Raw genomic sequence first — 22527 nt, forward strand, 5'->3', positions numbered from 1 at the left:
TTCAAGATAATGGAAAACAAAATGGCTGCCCTGCAAGGTAAGGCTAGTGATGTTACAGTGGACAGTGATGTGAGTGTCCCCAGTGTAGTGGAGGGGGCAATCTGGTCGGCTCCACAACGCTCCCAGGTCTAGACCTCTTCCAAGCTCACATGCCAGAGGAGAAGGAATGTCAAAAACCGAAAGGAGGTTGTGGAGAATCCCACCGATCAGGTGTCCCTTCGGCAGTTTCTGTGACACCCCAGACTGCCAGGGATCGCTATTGTAAAAGCGTCCTGCGTGATTGTTTTTCATCGTCGGGATCTTCGTCTCCTAGACGTGATTGGAGGGATTCGGATCGCTCGCGACCACTGAAGAGGAGTTGGAAGGCTCCGACTATTGACTCGAGCCCGGAACACTTCCCTGAGGAGTCTCCTCGGAGGTTAAGAGGGCAAAAAGAGCCATTTTGTCACCTCTAGTTAGAAGGAGTCAGGAGATGGAGCCCATGGACTCCTCCCCTCCTCCTCCTCTCCTCCCGAAGAGGATAAAGAAGAGGTTACTAAAAGGTTTCTGGTTTCCATGCAGGAACAGATATCGTCTTTGGTAGGAGTGCTTTCAAAGGAGCCCTCCCGAAGGAAAAGACACTTCCCTTCCTATCAAAAGGTCCTCCAGGACGTGTGGAGGTACCTGCCGCCAGGATCGATGCTCCTACTCGAGGTGAGGCTCCTAGCAAGAACGAGGAGTCAACCATACGTAAGGAGTTGTCTAAACGCAAGACTCTTATCAGTTGCGAGGAGCCGATCAGGCGTCTGGCACCAGCCAGGAGTGAAGAGTCACCCAGGAGGCAGGAGCCAAGAGCCAGGAGCAAAGAGTCTCCCAGCAGGCAGGAGCCAAGAGCCAGGAGTGAGGAGTCACCCAGGCAGGAGGCAGGAGCCAGGAGGCAAGAGCCAGGAGTCAAGAGGCAGGAGTCAGGAGTCAGGAGTCAGGAGTCAGGAGTCAGGAGGCAGGAGTCAGGAGTCAGGAGTCAGGAGTCAGGAGGCAGGAGGCAGGAGTCAGGAGTCAGGAGGCAGGAGTCAGGAGCCAGGAGGCAGGAGTCAGGAGTCAAGAGCCAGGAGGCAGGAGTCGGAGTTCTTCCATGAGGCAAGATCCGAATAGACTCGTGTCTGGAATCGATGACTCTTCTCCAAACAGAAGCTCCTCTCCTTCAGATCGTAGGAGGTCTGGAAAGACTCTTCCTCCAAGCGAGAGCTTTCTCTTCTTTGCGGATCGGGTTTGGGATGAGTTGTCTGATGACGAGCTTCCTACAAATGAGGACTCTCAAACTACAAAACTTTAGCCTCCTTGTTACTGCAAGAGTTTTGGAGACTCTCTTAGTCCAGCCGCTCCTCCTTCTCGTTCTCTCTTTTTCGAGTACGACTACTGTGAAATCCTCGGCCTTCCTGAAAATGAAACCTGCGATTTCAATGAAAAAAGGCCTCCAATCTTTGGATTCTTGGATGGGCACTAAGAAAAGAGTTTGGAAAAACAGTATTCTGCATGCCTCCTTCCAAACTCCATGGAAAGAGAGGTATTTGGTACGGGACGGAGAGACTATGGGTCTTTCTCTCCTGCATCGGCAGACGCGACTTTGCAAATCTAGTGGATGCCTCCAGACGACACTCTTTAGTCTCGATCAGATCTACGTGGAGCATTTCAGAATTGAACCACTTTCTAAGGGACTTTCATCACTTTAGAAGTGTTCAATTTTCTGGATTGGTCTCTCGGAGTTCTGGCTAATAAGTCTAAGGACCCGGAATTTCTTAAAAACCAGAAATTCTCCATAGTGTCCTGTCTTGCATGGACAAGGCGGTACAAGACGGTTCGGGAGAAGTTGCTTCCCTATTTGGTGCTGGTCTTCTAAAGAAGAGATCAGTTTATGGATCCCTTTTATCCAAAGCTTGTTTTCTCCGAGCCAGAGGACAGCGTTATTGTTCGCCCCTCTGTCAGATCATCTGTTTCCTTCTCAGTTAGTGAAAGATATATCTCGCTCGCTAACTGAGAAGGCGACACAAGACCTCCTTGTCCAAACATCTAAGAAGAGTCGTCCTGTAGTGTCGACGAATAAAAAGGACTCTCGTCCTCCTCAGCAGCCCTTTCGTGGAGGTGCAACGGCTCGTCCCCTTCCAGGAAGAAGAGCTCTGATAAGAGAGGAAGGTCTTCCTTCAGACCATTCAAGAAAGGAAAGTGACTTGATGATCCTCCAAGCACCAGTAGGCGCCAGACTCCTGAACTTTGCAGGAGCCTGGGCAAAAAGGGGAGCCGACCCTTGGTCAGTTTCAGTCCTAAGAAAGGATACGTAATCCCCTTCGAGGACAGTCCTCCCCTAACCTCTACTCCTCGGGAACTGTCAGCGAGGTACAGAGACCCTGTAATGAGAAATACTCTCTCCTTCAAATGGTAGAGCAAAGTGGGAAAAGGAGGCCATCGAACTTGTGCAGGATCCACACTCCCCGGATTTTACAATCGCCTATTTCTAGTACCAAAGGCATCGGGGGGGTTGGAGACCAGTACTGGACGTAAGCGCTCTGAACCGCTTTGTTCAGAAAAAGAAGTTCCGTATGGAAACGTCCGCCTCAGTAATGTCAGCACTTCGTCCAGGAGATTGGATGGTCTCTCTGGACTTGCAAGATGCATATTTCCACGTTCCCATTCACCACTTGTCAAAGAAATATCTTCGATTTATGATAGGAGGCAAGATTTTTCAGTTCAGGCCTCTGTGTTTTGGCCTGTCTACAGCTCCACAGGTCTTCACCAACCTGATGGCGAATGTAGCGAGATGGCTTCACCTAGAGGGAATAAACATCTCCCTCTACTTAGACGACTGGCTGATCAGGGCCAAGTCGGAGATTCAGTGCTTGGAGGACCTATTGATAACAAGAAAGATGATAGAATCGCTGGGATTACTCGTGAACCTCGAGAAGTCGCAACTGATCCCCAGCCAGAACTTGGTCTATCTGGGGATTCAGATGGATTCTCGGGGTTTTTCGGGTATTTCCTTCGCGAGAGAGAATCACTCAAGGTTTGTCAAGAATCTCTAGCTTCTTAGAGAGAGAGAGCAGTTCAGCGAGGGATTATCTGAGCCTTTTAGGGACTCTGTCCTCGCTAGAAAAGTTCTTCTCTCTGGGAGGCTTCACCTTCGCCCTCTTCAGTTATCCTGAAAGAGGTGTGGAGTTGGAAGACGGGACAACTCTCAGACACTTCCCGATTCCACAAGAGATAAAAATCACTTAAAGTGGTGGATCCTTCCTATTCAGAAGAACGAAGGCGTGTCACTGCCCTGCAGAACCCAAGCCAAGTGTATTTTCCGACGCTTCGGCAGTCAGGATGGGGAGCGACGCTAGGAGCAAGGGAGGTGTCAGGCACCTGGACAAAGGAACAGGTGTCCTGGCACATCAATTGCAAAGAGCTAGTAGCCATACACCTAGCCTTAAGATCTTCGAGGAGATGTCAGAGGCGGGGTGATTCAGATAAACTCGGACAACACCACGGCTCTGGCTTACGTACGCAAGCAAGCAAGGAGGGACGCATTCATTCTCCCTCTATCAGTTAACCTGTTAACCTGGACAGAGGAAAGAGGCTTAACTCTCCTCACAAGATTTGTGCAAGGGATAAAAAATGTGAAAGCGGACAGACTAAGCAGGAGGAATCAGGTCCTTCCACAGAGTGGACTCTACACACAGAAGTGTGCCGAAGTCTGTGGTCCCTGTGGGGGAGGCCTCACATAGACCTGTTTGCCACGTTCCTCTCCAAAAGAGTAGAGATCTTTTGCTCTAGTGGAAGATCCAAGAGCCTTTGCAATAGACGCTTTCTCCTGGATTGGTCGGGCCTAGACGCCTACTTTCCTTTCCCCGTTCAAGATCCTGGGGGAAGTACTCAGGAAATTCGTAGCTTCAAAAGGGCACGAAGTTGACCCTAATAGCCCCATTTTGGCCAGCCCAAGAATGGTTCACGGAGGTACTGGAGTGGATAGTGGACTTCCCCAGATCTCTACCAAGCAGAGCAGATCTACTCAGACAACCCCACTTCGAGAGGTTCATCACAACCTCCCCGGTCTCGCTCTGACTGCCTTTCGATTATCGAAAGACTTGTCAGAGTGAGGGGTTTTTCTCGCAAGGCTGCAGGCGCTATCGCTCGAGCCCGCAGATCTTCAACGAGAAGAGTATACCAATCGAAGTGGGGAAGTCTTTAGGAGTGGTTGTAAGAGTAAGAAGCTGTCCTCCTCCAGTACCTCTATAGTTAACATTGCCGATTTCCTCCTTTTTCTGAGAGAGGAATCGCACCTTTCCGTGTCGACAATCAAAGGATACAGAAGCATGCTGTCTTCAGTATTCAGGAATCGAGGGCTAGAGATTGCAGAGAACAAGGATCTACATGATTTGATTCGGTCCTTTCTTTGAAACTTCAAAATCAGCATCTCCTAGAACACCTAGTTGGAATCTGGAGCGTGGTCATGAAATTCCTTATCTAAGATAAATTCGAGCCTCTACATCTGGCTTCCTTCCACGATGTCACTAGGAATGCTTATTCCTGTTGTCTCTCGCGACGGCCAAGAGGACGACGCGAATTGCACGCTCTGGACTCCACAGTGGGTTTCAAAGGAGATGCGGCTATCTGTTCGTTCCAGACATTGTTTCCGGCGAAAAACGAGAACCCATCTAAACCTTGGCCCTGAAGCTTTGAGGTAAAAGGCCTATCTAACCTCGTAGGCAGAGAGACAGAGAGGTCTCTCTGTCCAGTTAGAGCTCTTAAATTTTATTTAGAGAGAAAGAATCAGATGGAGGATGTCAACAAGGTCTTTGGGTGCTGTGAAGAACCCCAAAAGACTCATGTCTAAAAAACGCCTTGGCCTTCTTTGTGAGAAGCGTGATTACTGATGCACACAAGAAACTGCTCGGATGATTCCTTCAGTCTTCTAAAGGTTAAGACTCATGAGGTAGAGGGCAGTAGCAACGTCCCTGGCGTTTCAAAAAGAATATGTCTCTCAGGAATATCATTGAGACTACGTATTGGAGGTGCAATTCAGTGTTTGCATCTCATTACCTGAAGGATGTGAAAGTGACCTATGAGAAGTGCTTCTCTCTAGGTCCATTTGTATCAGCAGATACAGTTCTGGGTCTTGGAGCAAAGACTGATCCTTAAAAATATTTTATCTTTAATGTACATAAACCCTCTTGTCAGATATGTGCTTGGTTTCCTATTAGCAAGCGTACTGATGTCGCACGGGCAGCTGGTGTCATTGCTAGTAGGGGATCAGGGTATGTATGGCTAGTAGGGGGGTACAAAATTTTTTTAATATTTTGTTATAAATGAACGTGTATTTATGTTTCGAGTTTTTGGTTGTTTGTAAGGAGTTCGGGGATAACTCCTTGCAATCTTAGAACTAACATGGATGTTAGGATCAGGTGATCGGGATCGGTGTTGTGCTCCTTGAACAAGGTGTATTGTCATGTTAGTGGAATAGCACCCAATGACAAAGGCCTTTAGGCTCTGCCGAGTAAGTGGATAAGACCCCATTGGCAGACCCACAAGAACTCTTAGCATAGATCAATATCTCGCTGAGGCTCTTGAGGCGAAGCAGACTCCTAGGCAGTAGCCGCGAAGTCTTCAGCCTAATAAGGTAGGAACCAAGGTTTATTAATACCTACAACATATGTTGTTTACCTGTCTATTTCAGTAGTTAGCTGTCTCTTACCTACCCACCACCAATGGTGCTAATCAGCTAAGTATATATCTGGCAGGGAAGTTGAATGTATAAAAATGATATTGTCATGATACAATAAAGTTTTATACATACTTACCTGACAGATATATACGATTAATGGCCCACCCAGCCTCCCCGCAGGAGACAGGTGGAAGAGAAGAATTCTGATTAGAAAACGGGTATGGTTCCTAGTCCTGCCACCCAGGGCAGGGCGGTAGATCACCTGACCTACCGGTAGGTGTGCCGCGAAATTTTAATTTCTGTCGGGGACGACGGAGTCTATAGCTAAGTATATATCTGTCAGGTAAGTATGTATAAAACTTTATTGTATCATGACAATATCATTTTACGAAGAGCTCACAATCTTATTTTAGTTCGAAAGGAGAGTAGAGGTCTCGAACCCCCTTCTCTTCATCACCAACAATTCATGACTGATGACCATCTTTGGTGTCAAGACGTGTTAAAGTCACAAGCCAACGTCTGTGGAAGTAACACCTTGAGACCTCTACTTTCCTCTTGAAGTATATAAGTGTTTTCTCCCAAGTAAGAAGTTAAGGTCATAATTTCCTATTAAACAGAAGTTAAAGTCTAGCCATGTGCAGTGCTAACTTACCTCCATGCCACTTTCAAAATTTTTACTTGAAACACCTCAAGTGTAGAAGATTGATGCCATTCAATGTTTGCGGAGACAGTTGTGTCAAAAGCTTCCCATTTCCTTTGTGCTAAATCCACACACCACTTGTACCTATAGACGCTGAGACACTTTCTTCACAGTAACCTAAACAATGATGGTGTTTATGCTTGTGGACGGATAAACATGGAGATTGTTCGGGAAGAGGAAGAGTGCGCTAGATAACATTTAAATAGTTAAACACCAGAATGATTTATTATGTATTCATGATAATTCATTTAGAAATATATTCCTGACACAAATTTCATTGGATTTGCTGTGAACATTAGCTACGCTATGTTGTTTACGCTTTCCCATTCACTGTGTCAGTGGTTTGTGTTTACCCTCCAAACTTGGGATAAGACTTACACAAAACTGTGGAAATAAGGGAATTTAGCGTATCTATTTGTAATATAGTACATACATAGATTTTAGAGCAATTTTATCATTATTGCATTACTATGAGATCTAGAAATTCATGGAAACAGTTTTGTAAAGGCATCGGGGTGTGTGTCAATTTCCACCAAATTGATAATGACGACTTGCCATTCCTTGCACACATTAAAGGTTACATGATTTCAGCCGTACAATTATTAAAAATTTTAAAAAATTATTTCAGCCATACAATTATTAAAAAAAAAATCAAAATAGTAATAAAGACTCAAATAAATGAAGTGTTAACAAAAAAACTACACATTTTTTGTCATAAACAATCACTGAACTGTTGTCTGCCTCGGGATTCTGACTGCCAGATTACAACAAGGCTGAAAAATTTTTACCAGTATACAGTCCTGCTTATAAGGGACCAATCTGATGAAGACGTTTTTTTATTTTTTTATCTCAGCTTCTCTTTTTATGCAATGATATCTGTTTCTGGAAATGGTAACTGTATAGATGGATTTTTTAACTATCCTAAACAATGTTTTGAAGTCTTGAATAAATGTCTCATGTAATGCTTTAATTTTTTGGTCAACAGTGTTTCGGTAATCCAGAAATCATGAGTGAATTCAGGATTCATCACATTGTGAGCGAGCTTTGCACCTTCTTAGGGTAAGTTATTTTTTTGTTTTTGTTTTCAAAGTTTTGATTAGTATTGAAAGGTCATAGTTTTGTCAACATCTTGGAATTTTACATTAAAAGTACAAACTTTAAAAAATAATTGGTTTGCTCTTTTAGGATAAATCCAACAGTTGCAGAAAATTATACTGAAAATCTGAAGGCCTCCATTCATAGATTCGATAACACACAAGCATCAGCGTCAAGTGCAGTTAAGATTCTGGCAGAGAAGTCTAGTAGCCGGAAAGCCTTCGTAAATAAATATGATGAACTTAAAAGTCGCAAGTGAGTGCAGTACTTCTCTATTTTACTTTATAGTGTCAGTATTAATGTAAACCCGGGAGAATATATCAATAGAATGTTAAAGTGAAATCCCTCAAAATCCACATAACAGCTTACCGATGTAAACATAACTCGGTTCAAACACCCCCCACCCTTCTCTCTCTCTCTCTCTCTCTTTTTCTACATGTACATATCCATTAGTAAAAAAACACGGGAAAATATTGATAAAATGTTACTATTTCACATACTGATTCCCTATATGCTGTATTGTTATATTGATCTGTTATCATCATAATATGCATTATTTTGTTTTATTTTTTTATACCAATGGCACCTAATGGTATGAATATATAAGCTAACTTTAATAGTAGGTAAGTTTCATTTCAAATGATAAAGAAATTATCAGTGAAAGAAGCCCTTCCCAAAAAATAAACTGAAATTAGCTGCAGACTCAAATTACAAAAGGAGACAAGTGAACTCATTCAGTAGATGAATTGCAGATTCTGGACAAGAGTGAAGAATAACAGTGAGAAAAAATTATGTAGTAGTCTTAAAGTGCAAAGGTATAAAGGTTGCATGGAGATGAAAAGGATCGGGGAGAGGAATGCAGAGATATTGATGTCACAGGGTTGCATTATGGAAAGTCTGTATGCAGGAGCGGTTGCAGGAGGCGACCCAGATGGAGTAGTTGATTCTTTTCAGGTTAATAATGGTGCAGCTGACATTTGTTTTAGATGAAGTAAGGCATCTTATGATAGATGTGTTGTAATAAGAAAAATTAGCATGCATAGATATTACCCATTTTCTGTATGTTTGATCTCATAATTTTTCAGTGTACAAGATGTTTGATTCACTTGTTGGTGGTGGGTGGTCTTCAGGAAGACCAAGATTTGAAAAGGTTTGTGGAAGAGATGTCAAGACAAAAACTGGAGGAAGATGGCTATCCATCTATGTCAGCCCCTGAAATTGTAAATGATCTCCAACAAGCTACTGATACTGTGCTTTCAAGAGATCAAATTGAGAAGGTAGGTAAATTAATTACAATAATGAATCTTACCACTTTTAAGATAGCTAATAAAACTCTCACCCTTGTGCGTTAAGCAAGCATGAAAAATAAAGATGATAATTTACTGAGATTTGTATGACATTTGCTGCGTAATGTAGTTCACCTACCCCCACTGAGTAAGATCAGAATATTTAGCTTACATTCTGAAAAAAATTTGCAGCCATTTTGAAAGCAATATTGGTTTTTCAGAAGTTTGGTTTTTTTGGCTATTTTTCATGGTAAAGTAGTTGCTTCTCTTTTGCTGTTCCATTCACAGCAGTATAGAGATAGGTGCCGGTAAGGTTACGCTTAACAGACAGTTGTCTTAATTGAATTTACATATTCCTTGAGTTATGATAAGCATGTGTTGTGTATGGAATTCTGGGAATGGCCTGCAATATGGATGACAGGTGAACTGGATAGCAACTGTCATATGGGATAACCAATTATCCTCTATATTTTTCTTGTTTGCCAAACGTGCAGATGCAAGTTTTAGTAGCTGTCTTAATAAGTGATAAGTGTTGAAATAAAATTTCTATTGAAAATGTATATATTTAGAGGGCTGTTAGAGGATGAAATCCTGTAATATCTCACTTTAACAGATGGCGGATTGAGGATGGTTGTTCATTATTTAAAAATAAAACTATCCAGTGTAATTAAGGAAAATTCCATGGGTAGGACTGTTGGTTGATTATGGGCTGTTTAAAGTAACCTGTTAACATTAGGTTAAGAATGAATTTAAATGCTGTGCATCAAAGAACTTATGTTTCTCAGATCAGTGTACCACTAGAAAAGTACTTGGTGATATGCTCCCTCATCCAGCAATTTGTCAGTGTTCCATCAGGGAAAGCATAGTATGTAGATATTCTTGGATAGGACAGCTGAAAGGGTGCCAATGAAATGTTTTAGCTTTTATTTAACATAAGCAGCAAGAGGTCAGTTATATAATCTTTTGGCTTTCATGAGTGTTGATAGCCATGTTTCTCTAAATTGAACATATATTTTATGCCTTTGTTTATCCTATTTGTATTTTTCAGTCTTTAAAACCAATAGTAATTAATATAAAAAACTATCAGAGATAAAGAAGTGACCTTTTATACTTATTGAAACAACTTGATTGAGAACCAGCATCTAGTTGTTAACAAAGGTTTGAAATTTCAGATGTAAGATATATATTCTGTTAGAATATAATTGTAGTCTGTTTTAGTGTAAAAGTGGGTAATAAGTAGGAAAGTATCCTTACATTGTGAAAAGAATAAATCAGTATGATAGTGTATTGATCTGTCATTTCAGCTAAGGACACGGTTATTGAAAGAAAAAGGAACTTGAGGTAGTTTCATGTGCCAAGTGAGGCCTTGAAAGCCATAGAAAATACTGAAAGAAGGTTGTTCCTTTGGGCCACAAACTCCAGAGTGGGTGACAAATCGACCTTTCATGTCACTTGACTTCACAAAAACAGATCCTCAGCAGGAAAATGCTCCTTTGGGTAGGTATTTTAATATTTTTTGTCATGAATATTCAGTTGTAATTTTAGTCAGTAATTAGGTTATATCTAGTGTCTGAGATGGTATAATTGGTAAGTGGTTTGGAAGAAAAGTTAAATAGCTTGTTAACTATTTAGAAATTTTAGGCAGAAAATCAAGAATGTAGCGCAGTGTGCAGTCACAAGACCAAAGCTTGTAACTACTCACAGTAAAAAAACAACTGTTCACCAAAGTTAGCTTAAATTCAATACACTATGTAAATAGCAAACAGCTGCATAATGAATTGATGGGTAGCTATGTTTAGGTTGATGTTTAGCACATCAACTGCCTCAGTGGATTGAATAACGTTTCAACTGATGTAGACATTGATTATTGTAGTTTTTAAGTTCATTTTTTAAAAAATACATAAGCAGTCCCCGGGTTACAACTGGGGTTCCGTTCTTGAGACGCGTCGTAAGCCGAAAATCATCGTAAGCCGGAACGACGGTGGAAAAATGTATTAAACTAAGAAAAAAAGTTATAAAAACCTTACTTGTAATCCTTTGGGTACACTACATGTAGTTTCCTGACATTTTATGTACAATCTGGAGTTGTTTTCATCCAAAAAATGGTGGTTCTGGAAGGTAAAAGTACACAATTAATACAAAATACTACACAAAGTCCTGAATGCAATAAGTAAAGTAGAGTATATCAAGAGTAAAAGAGTGAATGTATGTATAATTCCTTACTTTTAGTTTAAAGTTGTCGTGCTATGTAACCCTGGACAAAGTTTTTTGTGGCCACATGGCCCTATATCATTCAGGGGTTCTGGGATTCTGGAATGTAAAAAAAAAAATATATTAATAGTATTGTAGTCCTCTATGTAATAAAGTATACTATTACAGTAGTACATATACCATACAGTGGTTTATAAGATATAACATGCATAAAACTTAGTTAGGAATTCCTTACATACTTACCAACTTTTAGTGAGTCTCAAAGCTGTTAGCTAGGTTGTGGGAGATGGAGATAGTATGCATGTGTAGGGAGCTGCAATAATAAGGACAATTACAGGGTAGTATGTATGTGTATGTACAGTAATATAAGTTCTATATTATTTCAGGTATTTCAGAAAGCTATGTTTAGTACTAGGTACAGTAAAAACTAAAAAAAGATGAATTCCATACCTAATTTCAGTGTGCTTTGTACAGATGACAGGCTAGGATGAGGGAGCTTGAAAAGGGGATGGGCGGCCTGGAATGATATAGAATATTAAAGGACAGTATGTAACCACTTAAGTACAAAATGTACTGTTACATAATTAACAATTTATACACATTAAAAACAGTTTAGAATTCCTTACCTTTAGTGAAATGAAAAGATGTAGGCTATGTAACATGAAGTTAGTTATGTACAGTAGAGGTCTGGTTTATGTAGTACGTACAAGGTGCATGTCAGTCTGGAATGATAATGTACATATGATTAGTAAAGTTACATTTACTAAATATATACTAATGTATATACACTATGTACATATTACATATGTAATAAAATGTATAAAAATTCATTAAAAAAAAAAAAAAAAGTTTCCTTACCAAATTCTAGTGGTTGGCTTGCTTACTGGGATGGGCATAGTATGGTGTAGATGAGAATGGCTGGGCTATGGAGTGGAATTTGCAGGTGCTTGGGAGTCTGGAATGATAAAAAATAAAAATGATAGAGTATTAACTACTGCACACAATAGGTATATGTAGTATTATTTACTGTTTGACATATGTACAATTTAAAAAATGAATTCTTTTACCTGATGGAGTTAGAGAGGTGATAGTACTAGTGTCAACTGATTTAGGCTCTGAGGAGGCTACATTTAGATCTGGAAAGAATGATAGGGTACATAATAAGGTGGATGTAGTACTTAGTGTACATACACTTTTATAAAATTTCTATTAGCAATTTTTTAAAACATTTAAAAAATTGTTAAGGATTCCTTACCTGATGATAGGGTGAGACATCAAAACCATGGAAAGGCTCAGGGGTCATCTGGGTCATCATCACTATCAAAGGGTTCTGGAATGATACATAAAGAAAAATATTAGGTTATGCAACATCAAACACATTATGTAATAGTACATAGTATGTATGTAATAATGTAGTGTAAACAATTTCCAACATGAAAATGAGAAAAATGAAATTCCTTACCTACTAGCAGGTGTGGACGGGCCTGCTACGGAGGTCCAGGTAATACAGAGGGATCTGAATTTGGCATCACCTCTGCAATAAAATACAAATGATGAAAATGAATGAAGTTACAATACCCTAACATTTATATTAAAAAATTAACATTCATATTAGTATACGTATGTACATTTTATATTACAGTATGTAAACAAAATAAATTAAAAGAGTTCAGAATTCCTTACCAGGACTAGGAGTGGGAGGTGGTACTGGAGACTTGTGGAAGAAAGTGTCAAGCCTAGACTGCACACTTTTCTTCATCTGCTTCTCCTTCAGGGTTTCCTTATAAAAGTTACCAATCCATGATCCCTCTCCAGATTCTATCAAACCTGGCAACGTTAGGGTCTTCTCCCTCAAAAGAAGCCAAGGCTCTCTCCAGATGAGTAAAACCCTCTGACAGGCTTTGACAGTTAATGACCTGGTTTTGGGTCTGGTACCTCTAACTCTCCTCAATCATCTGCTGCTCCAGCTCAATGAGGTCCTCTGATGACTACTCCTCTCCATGGGATGCCAGCAGCTCTGTAACATCCTCAGCTTCCAGATCTAGTTTGAGCCTCTTGCTTAGCCCTACGATTTTTCCTTGTCACAGTCGACATCTTTTGTCTGGTCAAATCCTTCAAAACTGTGCACAAACTGTGGACACAGTTTCTTCCAGGCCCCATTAAAGTGGTTGTCTTCACCTCGTCCCAAGCACTGCAATATTCCTGACTGCATCAGCGATGTTGTAGCCCTTCCAAAACTGCTTCAAAGTCAACTCCTTGTTACCTTCGATGGCCCTCAAAGCAGAGCGTATTGTCCTTCTAAGGTAGTATGCCTTGAAGTTAGCAATTACTCCCTGGTCCATCGGCTGTATAAGCAATGTTGTATTCAGTGGAAGGTACACCACCTTCTCATTAGGGTGCATGTTGCTCAAATTTGATGGGTGACCAGGGGCATTGTTGGCTAAGACTAGCAGAACTTAAAAGGCAGACCCTTTGAGGACAAATACCGTTCCACAGCTGGTACAAAGTGGTCATTGAACAATCTTCGAAGACCATCAAGGTAACCCAAGCCTTCTTGTTAGACTTTTGCCAAATGACAGGGAGTTGACTCTAAAGGAAATGCCCTTGAAAGGCCTGGATTCTCTGCCAAAATACACTAGCAAGGGTTTAAGTTTCAAGGTCGCCACTAGCATTGGCCAAAGAGTAAAAGTCAGTCGCTCCTTACCAGCTTTATGGCCAGGTGCTGACTTCTCCTCCTTGGAAAGGTACGTATGTTTGGAACATCCTTTTCCAAAATAAAGCCAGTCTCATCTACATTAAATACTTGGTCAGCTGTGTAACCACAATCCTTAATTATTCAGCCAAACCACTAGGAAAACTGTCTGCTGCTCGCTATCAGCTTCACCTTGCAGCTTCACATTATGCAAATTCGCACGAGCCTTAAAACGGTTAAACCAACCTCTACTCGCAGAAAATTCTCCACTAACACTGCCTTCCCCATGTTTCTTCACTACTGCCTCATGCAGCTCTAGCCTTCTCTGGGATCACACTTAGGCTCACTGGAACACGTCGCTGGTTCTGGTCCTCCAGCCAGATCATCAGTAATTTCTCCATTTCCACAATGCTCTAGCTACGTTGCTTCACATTAATCACCGTTGCCTTAATCGGTGCAGCATCCTTAACGTGCTTCAGAATACGTTCCTTGTCCTTCACTATAGTTACCACCGTCGTCCTGCTAAGCTCCAAAGCACGACCTATCTCGGTGTTCGTCTCTCCCCTTCTCAGAATGTTTAACGACCATCGTACTTTACCTCCATGGTGATGGCTTTCCTCCTCTTAGATGAACTATCATCGGAGAAGTACTCTGCCGTTTTGGAGCCATAGTAAAGGCAAGAAACTGCTAAAAATCCAGCAACGTAGTGAGACACAAACCTAGCGAAACGAAGGCAAACACGTGATTGAAGTGGCGTTGTTTGGTATTGTTACGCTCCACAGCGTCCTCGACCAGGCTAGGTCGTTGTCCCGGTCACTTTACCTTACAGTTAATATAATAGCATAAATTATATGTGGGCCCTCTTGCTCAGAAACTAGTTCTGCGTTATGAGGCATCATTAAAAGCATCGAAAAAACATCGTGACCTTTGAATTTGTGTTATAATCTAACCAGAAACTTAGTTTTTTCATCATTACTGTAAACAAGAAATGATTTTTTCATATAGTATGGGTTTTTGAATACGGTTGTAAACTTGGAACGTCGTAAGCTAGTACGTATCCATTCGCTCGGAAACTAGTTCCGCATATGATGCGACATAAAAAGTGTCGAAAAAAACATCATAACCTCAAAATTTGTGTTGTATCTAACCAGAAAGTTATTTTTTATTAATATACTGTGCTAAACTAGAAAGGATTTTATCGTAGTATGCGTTTTTGAAAAACTGTGAACTTGGAACGCCGTAAGCGTAAGCATCGTAAAGTCGGAAAAAAGCGTCGTAACCCAGCCTGGATTTTTTAATGAATATTTCAGAAAACCCGTTGTAACCTCGGATCGTTGTAAGCCGAAGCCGTCGTAAGCCGGGGACTGCCTTGTATATGGTTTTGTACATGAACTTCTGACAGATATATACTTAGCTATAGTCTCCGACGTTCCCGACAGAATTTCAAATCTCGCGGCACACGCGACAGGTAGGTCAGGTGGTCTACCTTACCCGCCGCTGGGTGGCGGATGTACGAACCAATCCCCTTGCTTGTCAGATTTTTCTCTGTCGTGGGAACGATAACAACTGTTGTCGGTTCCTCTCGATAGTTTTTCGATTCTCGCTTGCCTGGCGTTAATTTGGACCTTCTTTTGGTGACGTATTCGCTTTGTTTGGCTTGGCTACGCTGATTGTGGACCGGTTTGATTTTGATTTTGATTTTCTTTAACGATGTCTGACCTAGATTCAGTAGTTAAAACTTCGGTTTTTGTTTGAGGGTTTGCGTGAATGAAGATGTAAGGTGAGGTTGCCGAAAGCTTCGGTAGACCCTCACAACGGTTTGCATGAAATGCAGGGGGAATGAATGTTCTTGTTTAACCCTTGTAGTGAATGTAAGGAATTGAATGAAAAAGAATATAAGGCTCTCTCTTCTTATGTTAGGAAGTTGGAACGTGATAGAGTGCGTAAGGCTTCCTCTAGAAGTTCTAGTAGATCTAGAATGATGAGTTGGATGAGGATCCTAATACTAACGTAGAATTAGAAGACCTTCTTCCCATTGCAGCCCCTGCTCCCTGCACTGAAGCCGAAGATTTCGCCTTCGGAGGCGGCAGCTCTGAGAGCCATGATTCTTTCTATGGATCAGAAGATTCGTCAGTTGGAAGGTAAGGAGAGTGTTAGTGATCAGTGCAGTGTCCCCAGTGTTGTGGAGGGTGCTTCTGACCGGCTCCTTAGTGCCTCTAGGCCTAGACCTCTTCCAGACTCCCAGTTTCCAGTGGAGTAGGAAAGTCGAAAGCCGCAAAGAGGGAGAGAACTAGGACCCCACCGGTCAGGCGTTTCCCCTTCCCCGGCAGATCCTGAAGTACGCTCCCAGGCTGCCTCGTATCGCTACAAGAAGGAGCTCCTACGCCGTTGCTTCTCCTTCATCTTCTCTCTCCGAAGAGAGGTTGGAACTCCCCGGTGAGCGTCGCGCCCGTTGAAGAGGGCTTGAAGGCTCCCTGCAGTCCTTTGGCTTCTAGTCCGGAGGTTTTCCCGGAAGAATCGTCGGTGGAGGCGAAGAAACCCAAGAAATCCTGTGATCGTTCTTCTTCTCGCGCTCCTCGCTCTGCGCCTGCGTCCGAGGAAGAACAACAAGATTCTCCTACGAGAGTACTCGCGGGACTTCAAACTCAGATCACGGCGCTAGCAGATTCTGTAGCAGTTAGATCACGTAGGAAGAAGGACGTTTCTCTTCCGATCAAGAGATCTAGGCGCCGCTCTTCAGAGGATCATTTTCCTCTTTTTTTAGGCGTTCTCCTTCATATGGTGAGGTTTCGTATGAAGGTAGGGGCTCACGTGAGCGCCCTCGCTCCGGGCTCTCTTTCGACTTCAGGCGCCAAACATCGGTAGGACGCTCTATGGAGAAAGAAGTTTTTTCTCCAGATTGGATTCCCGCTTCCAGTAAGCGCACTGCACCTGCTCATCACGCTATTTCTTCAACTCCCTCGCGTGGGACTTCTCCTCAGCAGCCTAAAGATCCTAGAAGGTGCAATTATACAAGTAGGCGTTCTTCTTCCAGATGTCGCTCTCCTCGAGTGTCGGATCGTGACTTCTCTCCTTACAGGCGTCAAGAGTCTGGTAGGAGTCGTGTGCATGATAGACGGTCTGCTGTTAGCCGCTCCCCGCAAGGTAGGCGCCAAGAGCCTACTGCACATCGATCTCCTAGTAGGCGCTTGTCTCTTTTAAGGCGTTTTATACTCCTGATTATTCTCCTCGGGCAGACAACAAGAGTCTTTCAAGCGCCCTTCTCCGTGTAGGCGCTCTCCCGCTTCTAGGCGCATACTCCGACCGTTCGTCTCTTAGTAGGCACCAGGAATCTCGGAAGCGCCCTTCGCCAGGTAGGCGCTCGTTAGCTTTGAAGCGCCCTTCTCCTGAATGTTACCCTCTTGTTAGACGTCAAGAGTCTCGCAAGCAGCCTTCTCCTAGTAGGCGCATTTCGCCTTCCAGTCGAACTTCCTTTGATCGTACTCAACTGAACAGGTATGGAGAGCCGTTCAAGCGCTCGGCTCCCGATAGGCGCTCTTCTCCTGGCAGCCGCTCGTCTCAGGATAGACGCAATGAGTCTAGCAGGCGCTCGCCTCCTCGTAAGCGCCCTGTGGATGTTTCCAAGGATTCTCGGAGTAGGAGCTCTACCTCTCCTTCTGCTGAGGTTCCGTCTACCTCGAAAGAGGGAGTCTCATCGTAGACAACCCAGATCTTCTCATCGTTCTCCAGTGGATGTGAACTCTTCTACGAGAGGGCGTTCTCCAACCTCTCGCTCAACTCCTACTAGGATCCCTTCGTCACCTAAGGATCTTACGCGCTCGCCCCTCTACAAGACGTCCTAGAAGGTTCGGATGAGGAACTGAACACTTCTGCTGCGTGTCTTCTTACAAGAAGCTTACAGAGCTACTTTTGCAAGTTTTTGGGATTCCCTTACTCCTACGGCTCCTCCTTCTCCTCACTCACTTTTTTCAACGGCGAAGACAGCGAAGAGTTCTTCTTGTGTGAGGATGAAGCCAACTCTTTCAATGAAGAAGGCACTGAGGAGTTTTTGGTTCCTGGATGGCTTCCAAAGAAGAAAGCGGGGAAAACGATGTTCGCTTTTCCTCCGTTCGAAGTTATCAGGACGCGCTGTTTCTGGTACGAAACAGGAGAGTCCTTAGGATTGGGTCTACCGTCTTCGGCTGATTCGGATTTTTCGGCGCTGGTAGATTCGACAAGGAGAGCTGCCCTTAACTCTGCTAAGACGACTTGGGCAATGAATGAACTGGATCACATGCTAAGAGGCATGTTTAGAGTGCTGGAAGTATTTAACTTCCTTGATTGGTCGTTGGGGTCCTAGCCAAGAAAATTGAAGTGCCAGAGTCATTTTCGCCAGAAGATCTCATGTGTGTTTTGTCTTGTATGGACAAGTCGGTAAGAGACGGAGCGAGTGAAATCGCCTCCCTGTATGGGGTTCCGGGATCGTGAAGAAGAGGTCTGTTTATTGTTCCTTCTTAACGAAGTCTGTCTCCCATGCACAGAGGTCTCTTTGCTGTTTGCTCCCTGTCTGCTCAGTTGTTCCCTAAACATCTAGTGCAGGACATTTCGCGATCGCTTTCGGCTAAAGCCACCCAGGACCTTTTGGCACAGTCGGCAAGAAAACCTCGCCCTTCCTTCCCCATACCAAGGCTAAGAAGGAAAAGTCAAGTGTTCGAGAACCCTTTCGAGGGGCGTCTTCCTTAAGAACCTCTACGTTTAGAGGTCGTAGACCTTCAAGAAGGGGTAAGACTTCGCCAAGTCTGTTAAAGCCCCCAAATAACTTGCAAGTCCTTCAAACAACGGTGGGCGCCAGACTCTTAGAGTTTGCAGAAGTCTGGGCCCAAAAAGGGGCGGATCCTTGGACCCTTTCTATTTTGAGGAGAGGTTACTTCATCCCTTTCGTCGAAAGACCTCCCTTGACGACCATACCCAAGGGAACTGACGGCCAGGTATAGAGACCCCATCATGAATCAAGCTCTCCATCTAGCAGTAGATCAGATGCTGGAGAAGGGGGCTATCGAACTAGTGACAGACCATCGTTCATCGGGCTTCTACAACCGCCTTTTCCTAGTTTCCGAAGTCCTCAGGGGGATGGAGACCGGTGTTGGACGTAAGCGCCCTGAACTACTTCATAGAAAAGAAGTTCACGATGGAAACGTCTTCATCAGTGCTGGCAGCACTTCGTCCAGGGGACTGGATGGTTTTCTTGGATTTACAGGACGCTTACTTCCACGTACCAATCCATCCTTCCTCGAGGAAGTTTCTCAGATTCATGATGGGGGGGAAATTTTTTTTTTCAGTTCAGGGCTCTGTGTTTCGGCCTCTCGACGGCCCGTCAAGTGTTCACGGGGATTTTGAGGAATGTGGCTCAATGGCTTCATTTGAAAGGAGTGAGGATATCCATGTACCTCGACGATTGGCTAATAACGGGCCCAATTCAGAAGATCGTTGTTTGAAGGTGGGGGGACTTACAAGTAACACTAGAATTGACGAAGGCGTTGGGACTTCTCGTCATTTCAAGAAGTCGTCACTAATTCCCGAGCAAGAGTGTGTGTATCTCGGGATACAGATGAACTCTCTGAGTTTTGGGCTTTTCCCTCTCAGGAAAGGATAGCCCGAGGATTCGAGAGAGTAACAACCTTCTTAGGGAAAAAAGTATGCACAGTGAGGGAGTGGATGAGTGCTGGGGACGCTCTCCTCGCTGGAGACAATTCGTTTCCCTAGGAAGGTTGCACCTGAGACCGCTCCAATTCTTTTTTCATCGGAATTAGAGTCGTCGTTCTCAGGATTTGATGTTCTGCCCTGTCGTTATCCCAGGACGTCAAGAAACTCTATGATGGTGGACAGATCCCAACCTCTTTGCGAAGGGACTGTCTCTCAATCCCAGACCCCCAACCTGGTGTTGTTCTCCGACGCGTCGGACACGGGGTGGGGGCAACCCTGGGAACCAGCGAAGTGTCAGGTACCTGGGTTGGGGGACCAGGTAGCCTGGCACATCAACAGAAAGGAGTTGATGGCTGTGTGGTTGGCTCTGAAGGCTTTCGAGGCCAAAGTCAGAAGATCGGTAGTGCAGGTCAACGCGGACAACACTACAGCTCTGGCATATATCAGGAAACAGGGGGTGACGCATTCCTTCTCCCTGTACGAGACAGCAAGAGACCTTCTTCTGTGGGCAGAAGAAAGGGGAATAACAAGCTTCTCACCAGGTTCGTGCAGGGAGAAAGAATGTAAGAGCAGATCTCCTCAGCAGGAAAGATCAGGTCCTTCCCACAGAGTGGACCCTTCATCTGGATGTATGCCAGAGCCTGTGGAAGTTATGGGGCAGGCCACACATAGACCTCTTTGCCACGTCAAAGAACAAGAGGCTGGATCCTTACTGCTCTCGATATCGGATCCAGAGGCATTAGCAATAGATGCTCTTCTTCTAGACTGGAGCGGACTCGACGTCTACGAGTTTCCCCCCTTCAAGATCCTGGGGCTAACCATCAAGAAGTTCGTAGAGTCCGATTCAACGAGAATGACCTTAATCGCTCCCTTTGGCCGGCCCAAGAATGGTTCACAGAGGTACTGGAATGGTTTGGTGGACCTTCCAAGATCGCTCCCGCTAAGGAGCGATTCTACTCAGACAACCCCACTTCGACAGGTACCACAAAAATCTCCTCGCTCTCAGTCTGACTGGGTTCAGACTGTCCAAAGTTTGGTCAGAGCGAAAGGCTTTTCAGCAACAGCTGCTAAAGCAATCGCAAGAGCGAGGAGACCTTCCACCTTGCGTGTTTACCAGTCAAAGTGGGATGTCTTCAGACGTTCCAGTACCTCTGTGACCCAAATTGCGGATTTCCTTATTTTCCTCAAAAGAAGAATGTCATCTTGTTGTGTCAACTATTAAGGGATACCGCAGTATGTTGGCGGCGGCCTATTTCGGCATAGAGGCTTAAATATATCCGATGATAAGGACCTGCATGATCTTATTAGATCATTTGAAACCATTAAGCGTCCTCATGTGGTACGAACTGGAATCTAGACGTAGTTCTACAATTCCTTGGATCGTCTAGATTCGAACCTCCTGGCTTAGCCTCTTTCAAGGATCTGACGAAGAAGGCTATCTTCCTTTTGGCCCTAGCTACAGCTAAGAGAGTGAGTGAGCTCCAAGCTATTGAGGCAATGTAGGGTTTAAGGAAGATTCTTATGGTGTGTTCGTTTCTTCCAAGTTTCCTTGCAAAGAATGAAAACCCATCACGCCCTGGCCCAGGAGCTTTGAAGTTCGTAGTTTATCTTTTCTAGTAGGGGAAGAGCCTGAAAGAACTCTTTGCCCATATGATTAATTATGAAGTATTTCCTTAAGAGGAAGGAACAACTTAAGGCTAATCAAGATGTGCTTTGGTGCTCCGTAAAGGACCCCACTCGGCCCATGTCGAAGAATGCTCTTTCCTTTTTTCTGAGAAGCCTTATTACAGAGGCACATGTTGCCTGTAAGGAAGAACATTTTAGACTACTGAAAGTGAAAGCTCACGAGGTGAGAGCCATTGCAACTTCGCTTGCATTCAGAAAAAATATGTCTGTGCGGAACTTGATGGAGGCGACTTTTTGGAGATGCCAATCGGTTTTCGCAAACCACTACCTAGTGATGTAAAAATCACTATGATAAATGCTTCGCCTTGGGTCCTTCGTATCGGCGGATTCGGGTGCTGGGGCAGGGAGCTGAAACTTTATCCTGTGTAAATTTTTTATATGTTACCCTATATTTTATATTGGTGTTTTTTGGTTGTCTGAAAGAGGTTGCAGGAGGCACCTCTTTTTGTCGTAATATTAACCCTTTGTATTTGGTTAGGTGGTCTGGTGGGTTTTGGCTCCTTGCAGAGTAGTGGTAAGGATCTGTTAGGTAAGCGGACAAGGTCCCTCTAACAGGATCCAACTTGGATTCTACCACAATAGGGGATCACATATCCCAGTGGTAGATCCGAGAGTCTTTCAGCATCAGGTCACGTCCTAGCTGTAGCTCTCCAGGCAATGCAGATCAGAGACAGTATCTATGAAGTCTTCATCCTGAAAAAGGTGAGAACCAAGGTTTTTATATCTACAACATTAGTTGTTTCCCATCTTACCTGTATTATTTAGCTGTCTCTTACCCTCCACCAAGGGTGCCAATCAGCTAAGTATATATCTGTCAGGGAAGTTCATGTACAAAAATGATATTGTAAGCTACAATAAAGTTTTGTACATGCTTACCTGGCATTATATATACGATTAATGGCCCACCCAGCTTCCCCCTCAGGAGACAGGTGGAAGAGAAAAATCTGACAAGCAAGGGGGATTGGTTTCGTACATCCGCCACCCAGCGGCGGGTAAGGTAGACCACCTGACCTACCTGTCGCATGTGCCGCGAGATTTGAAATTCTGTCGGGAACGTCGGAGACTATAGCTAAGTATATATCTGCCAGGTAAGTATGTACAAAACTTTATTTGTAGCTTAAACAATATCATTTTCTATTTTTTTAAAGTTCAGTATTTTCAGTATTTGATTTGTTTTTCTTTGTTTATATGCCAGTGAACTGAAAAACTTTAATAGATTATCAAGTAATTTGTGTGGTATAAACTGGCCAACTGTATCTCAGTTCATACAAATGCAGGTGGGTAAAGCTGGTGAAGTATTTTAAGATTTTGCAAATACTGTTTTTTATATTGTTTTTTAATCTGTGAGGAATGAAAGACTTGACACTGCAACAGGAAATAACTTGTCATTGCATAGTTACACAGTTAAACACCACATGAGCATGACATCTTGAAACAAAATTGAAATATAAAGAAAAAAGATGAAGATCCACACAAGACAGATATTTAGAAATAGTAA

The 22527-nt window shown here is 43.4% G+C and overlaps 1 pseudogene; it reads left to right on the plus strand.

Moving 5' to 3' along the window:
- The first annotated feature begins 8433 nt into the window (after window positions 1-8433).
- The window catches only part of LOC135201961 (gamma-tubulin complex component 2-like), a 29975-nt pseudogene continuing 15881 nt past the window's right edge, over window positions 8434-22527 (plus strand).

The sequence above is a fragment of the Macrobrachium nipponense genome, chromosome 30 (genome assembly GCF_015104395.2).
Source record: "Macrobrachium nipponense isolate FS-2020 chromosome 30, ASM1510439v2, whole genome shotgun sequence".
Lineage (NCBI taxonomy): Eukaryota > Metazoa > Arthropoda > Malacostraca > Decapoda > Palaemonidae > Macrobrachium > Macrobrachium nipponense.